The sequence below is a fragment of the Bombyx mori genome, chromosome 11, assembly GCF_030269925.1.
Source record: "Bombyx mori chromosome 11, ASM3026992v2".
Taxonomy (NCBI): domain Eukaryota; kingdom Metazoa; phylum Arthropoda; class Insecta; order Lepidoptera; family Bombycidae; genus Bombyx; species Bombyx mori.
Genome location: NC_085117.1, coordinates 3,002,891 through 3,009,126, shown reverse-complemented (window position 1 = coordinate 3,009,126; position 6,236 = coordinate 3,002,891). Strand labels below are relative to the sequence as shown.

The following is a 6,236-nucleotide window of genomic DNA, read 5'->3' as shown; positions in this document are numbered from 1 at the left end:
TAAAATAAGAAATTTTATATAAGCAATCATATTAAATCGATATCAAAGTCAATAAATAATGTAAAACCCAAAACAGACGGCCGAACTGACGTGACAATGACATTTGGCGCGCTAAACATGGCGGATTTTCGGCCTCATTAGACGGAGACGGAGACATTTACGTATATTCATGTTTCATTTTATGTACGCACTGAAATACTGTTATATTGTTTTCCTGCGAGTTAAAGTGGTGAGTAAGAACGAGATAGATATATGTTTATGTATGTGCCTTCAAAATGGGTGCTATTTATATAAGCAATTGTACGTATAGAACAATATGTCGTGTCCCTACTATATAGGTCTATGCGTTTAATTCGATCTCAATTGATTACAGTCACAAATAATTGACAAATAAATCAACTTCATTTCATTCCCCTTCATGTCATTTTTTTTATTTTTTATTTTTTATTGATTTGATGGGTGGACGAGCTCACAGCCCACCTGGTGTTAAGTGGTTACTGGAGCCCATAGACATCTACAACGTAAATGCGCCACCCACCTAAATATATAACAGAATATATATATTTTTTGTATCATGTTGCTACCGGTCAGAACATTAGAGCGAAGTTATAAATTTATTGCAATATCATCGATCCTGGATGCGCGTACGAATTCACCTATTTAATTGGATGTCGTGAAGTCGATGAAAATGACGTTTAAAGATTCCGTTACATACAAACAAACATAAGGGGCTATTTCAACGCTATTTCAAACGTTAACCTAAGGGGCTATTTCAACTTCACGCGGACGTGTAGGTGAGCTCACAGGCTCAACCTGAGAGAATTGCTAACACAGCCCTAGCAAGAGCAGTGCATCGTTGAATTTACCACCGGATCTGAATCGCGGCCCATTGAGAAGATTCGGCGAGAAACTCAGTTGGGTTGTGTATAAATTTTTTTTCTACCTATGCTGATAGCCTCGAGAGGCTATTTCGGCTTCTCCTTGACGTGTAGGTGAGCTCATGGGGCAAATCGGGAGTGTAGCTAACACTGGCCCTAGCAAGAGCCGGAAACGCGACCCACTGAGCCCTAGCTCAGCTTTGCTTAATCTACCACCAGATCGGAAACGCAACTCACTGAGAAGATCCATCGAGAAACTCAGTGGGCTGTGTCTATGGATTCATTTACTTGTGGAGCCCTTCGTCGCAAGCGACGGGCTCGGCGAGGATGGTGACCGAGGGTTGTGTCTATGGGCTAGTTAGCACGTCGAACTATTCGCCGGAGTCGACGAATTCGAAAAGGACGGTGATCCGGTGCTTGAAGAGCCTCTCGTTGGTGTAATCAATAAAGGAAATGTTTTTAGATTAGGTTATTTTAAATATAAAATCACTTTGTACACATCGAATAGAGAAAACACGGCGAGAAAAAAAAAAGTGTGTGTCCGCTCCGACGCACGACTGGAGTTTACTGGATATAAAAAATTAAACGAAACAATACGAGAAATAGTTCTATATTACGACAACACGATACACTACAGATTATTAACAAATTAACGAGACACAAAACAAACGACTAACAAATATATGAAAATACAATAATGAGAGAAACGCGCGATCAGTACGAGGCTTTGTGGCGGACTGCCGGCGCAGCAGCCCGGCGTCACCTGCAATAACGCGGCCGCGCGTTGGCTCCTGATTGGCGCGCGCACGCATCACGCAATCAGGAGCCAATCAGGCGCATAACGCATTTCGTGTGACATGCTAGTACGATTTTGATTGGCGCGCGCACGCATCACGCAATCAGGAGCCAATCAGGCGCATAACGCATTTCGTGTGACATGCTAGTACGATTTTGGTCCCCATAATTTTCATACCCCGGGCCTATATATGTAAATCGATTCTAAAGGAGTAAACTCCAAAAAATTAGTCGTAAAAAAATATTCACATAAGACATTTCACCCGAATAACAATATATACATACATATTTAAATAAATATAAAATATGGTATTGACATTTAATTGTATCATAGACCTTGAATCCTTTTTGTTTTAGGTCTAGCGCTAAACACAGATTCTGTTGAACTCCACAATTCCACAATTATATTTTTTTTGCTTGCTAATTTGAGTGCTCGGGGATGCATCCCTACTGCTCTAGTTATCTTGAAAAGGACTATGTACAGCCACAAACACGCCGTCGGGGTTACCACGGGATTGTTAGGTAAAATAAAATAAAAAAAGTCTATAAGTGAGGGAAAGTACCAAAAGGAGATTTTAACTTATCAACAACAAAAACGGAACGACAGGAGCTATGTCGATTACTGATTTTGTTGATTTAATTATTTTTCAGGACATAAACGTGTATTGTTATTGGTTGATTAACCTGTTTTTTTAAAAAATAAATTACGTTTTGACTTTGGAACTTTTTGGAGTTTACTCCTTTAGAATCGATTTACATATATAGGCCCGGGGTATGAAAATTATGGGGACCAAAATCGTACTAGCATGTCACACGAAATGCGTTATGCGCCTGATTGGCTCCTGATTGCGTGATGCGTGCGCGCGCCAATCAGGAGCCAACGCGCGGCCGCGTTATCGCAGGTGACGCCGGGCTGCTGCGCCGGCAGTCCGCCACAAAGCCTCGTACTGATCGCGCGTTTCTCTCATTATTGTATTTTCATATATTTGTTAGTCGTTTGTTTTGTGTCTCGTTAATTTGTTAATAATCTGTAGTGTATCGTGTTGTCGTAATATAGAACTATTTCTCGTATTGTTTCGTTTAATTTTTTATATCCAGTAAACTCCAGTCGTGCGTCGGAGCGGACACACACACTTTTTTTTTTTTTTATTTTTTTTTTATTGCTTAGATGGGTAGACGAGCTCACAGCCCACCTGGTGTTAAGTGGTTACTGGAGCCCATAGACATCCACAACGTAAATGCGCCACCCACCTTGAGATATAAGTTCTAAGGTCTCAGTATAGTTACAACGGCTGCCCCACCCTTCAAACCGAAACGCATTACTGTTTCACGGCAGAAATAGGCAGGGCGGTGGTACCTATCCGCGCGGACTCACAAGAGGTCCTACTACTAGTAATTACGCAAATTATAATTTTGCGGGTTTCATTTTTATTACACGATGTTATTCCTTTACCGTGGAAGTCAATCGTGAACATTTGTTGAGTACGTATTTCATTAGAAAAATTGGTACCCGCCTGAGATTCGAACATCGGTGCATCGCTCAACACGAATGCACCGGACGTCTTATCCGTTAGGCCACGACGACTTCGATTAACTTCGATTAACTATTAATGTTCTATAATCTTTCTTGCAACTACGAAATTTGATAAGCATCTCCTTCACGGAGTAATCCTGAAGAGTATAGTGGTTGTAAGCTCTTCAACGACTGACTCGGTAGTAGAGTGGTTATCTGACTGCAGGACCGAGAGTCGTGGCTTCGATTTTCGGACATAGGCAAATATTCGTGTGATATACAGGTTTGTTTGCCCTTATTCATTCTCCTGCCCTTCTCCCAGTAACCTAGAGTCGGAGCAACATGTTTCCTCCTTCCATACTCCTCAATCATATACCATTTCTTCGCTCACTCCCCTCTTACACATATCGTATTTCACGCAATCCATCCATTTCTACCACTATCGATTTCTACGTCTACCTCTTCCTCTATATCCTTCTACATTCACAATTAACACTCTCTTACCAACCTCATTTTCATATTATCGTCTCATCACATGTCCATACCATCCCAAAACGCGCACTTCTCAATTTCTCTGTCACAGGTGCCACTTTCAGGCTTCCTCTTCCTCTAACAGGTTTGTTTGCTCTTTGTCACATCTATATATTTGAACTATATACGTTCAGTGTGTAAGCTTAATCCCATAGTCCAGGCAGTCCAGTTCTCTCATCATGCTGCATAGGGACAGGTCATGAGTCGTACGACCGGCCACCTTGCTGACTTCATCCTCACTCGGGCTATATCTCTAGTAGTAAATCCGACGGAACGTGCCATAGGAACTTTTTTGTTTCTACTTTCGACGCCTCTTTTAATGTCCGTTTTTGGTCAAATATGTGCCTATTGTTATTATAAAAATTAATATGAAAATTTAAATTTTCGAATACAATAAAAAAGAATAATAAAAGAGATTTTATTATTAGTCGTTCTAGATTCTCCTATCCACGTACCATACCTGCAATGATTGCAAAAACAATAATTGCGAGCTGCTTAAATGCAACATCTTTGAAAAAAAAGAAAAAAGTTGATGCAGACTCAAAAAAAAAAACGAAATAAAAACACACAAAAAAAACGTTCCATAGTACCCCTACAAAACCTACCCCATTAACAGGGGGGTGGCAAAACATTAACAATCGCACTCTTCATCCATTCTGCGTCCCTCTCAATCGGGCGCAAGCTTGTATCGATCCGTCACGTTCTAAGGGTGAAAAATATTTCGGTCACGGTCTAGCAAAATCGATTTTCCCGTGTTTCCACGGAGTGTCACTTATGATGTGCCTGTAGGAAGCCGCGTCCGCGATCCAGCACGTAAATACCAAACAAGTTCCGTTAGAAATTGAAAACTAACAACAATTTTTTTTATCTTAGATATTTTCTTGTGGCTGTATACGTTTTAATAGAAAAATATTCGTAGAAAAAGGGTGTGAACGTTCATCGCATCGAGGAAGAGGTGAGCGCTAAATTTAACGAATAAGATTTTTTTATTCACATCGAAAACTCTGGTACGAAATAATTTAACAAATTGCTGATATAGGTACAGCATTTTACGTCCTATGGCATCTGGCCTGTCAAAAAAATCAATTTAATGCCACGTTTAAAAAAGTGTTTTTATTATCTGTGGCGTTTATTTTAAATAATTTTACATTTACTGATATTTCCACTATACTTTAAATGTAAATAATATTTATGTTATGATTATAAATAAATGCATTTTTGCGTTTTTTAATTGTATTTATGCCCATTATTTATGTTTATAGACGTAATTTAATACGCGCCCATTCGATGTTTGCCGCATCTCTACGGTATTACTTCAAAATATCTGACACTAAGAAACTATCATTACATATGGTTTTACTTTTTATCCAGCCGTTAGTAATGAAATAAACTCTTAGAAATAAACAATTATCCCGCGTTTGATTCGAAACTCAGTTCAAATCGGTGCCGCCATTATCATAGATGCCATTATTGGAATCGGCGTCAACAAACACAGTGGGGAACTGTTGTTTCGTATAATGATATTTGGATTTTTTTTGTTTATTTTGTTTACATTTGCGGCCATTACGTTTTCATTTAATTATGTGAGAGACTAACTCGGATTATTGCAAAATGACAGCCGATCTGCTCACACCAATGCACGCTATTTTTAACAGGCTTTTATTAGCTTCATACGTATACATGTTACGGGAGCTTTGAACATGATTTGGTCACTCTTCAAAACGTCTGATTAATTCGAAATTTGGCATACTTATAAAGGACCAATAGACAATTTAATATGATAAACAGTTAGACCCGTGCTCCTTATTAGGATAATCGAGATTAGCGATTTTTTGTTGGGACTATCTCCCAATTTTAGCGGCTCTTAACGAAGCGTAGGTAATTCAACCGCTGTACAAATTAATAAATAACATGTTGACGTTTAATTATTGTAACATTATATTTACTAAATAATAGGTAAAAATACAAAAAAAACGACGCTTTTGTAGAAAATCCAAGATAAAATAGCAAATAAACTTAATGTAAAAAAAATTTTTTGTTCTATTTTCTATAAAAGCGTTTAAGATAAAAAAAATTGTCTCAAATGTCCGTAATATTCCGTCCGTATTTCTCATAATTGAAGTTATATTTACGGCTTAACCTAATGTTTTTTTTATTTATTTAAAAAGCTAAAGAGAATCAACAAAAAAAAATTTGCAACTTCCGACGAGTTCAAATTGAACGGAAATTGGTTTCCAACGAGTTCGCAAATCGTTTTGCCTTTTCTATTGGGATGATAAAGCGCAGACATAGTCCAGCGGACAAAAACACGATTCGTATTAAAATTTTGACAATTTCTATACGATATCCTTTGAAAACTATATACGGTTAAAAATTTAAGAGTACCATTTCGGTGTATTAAAAATTTTCCACTCATAGGAACTTACTGGTGGTACAATTGTTTAATTCATTCAAAGACAATTAATGGTAGTTAAGATTGACTACCACGGTGAAGGAATAACATCATGTAATAAAATCAA

The 6,236-nt window shown here is 38.2% G+C and overlaps 1 protein-coding gene across 2 annotated transcripts in view; it reads left to right on the top strand.

Annotated features, from left to right (window-relative positions):
* Positions 1-4,132: 4,132 nt before the first annotated feature.
* LOC105841955 (aminopeptidase N) overlaps positions 4,133-6,236 on the top strand; it is a 32,113-nt gene continuing 30,009 nt past the window's right edge. For both annotated transcript variants that reach the window (XM_021349745.3, XM_021349741.3), the window contains exon 1: positions 4,133-4,672. The gene's annotated coding sequence lies outside the window, so the exon portion shown is untranslated. The remainder of the gene's footprint in view (positions 4,673-6,236) is intronic.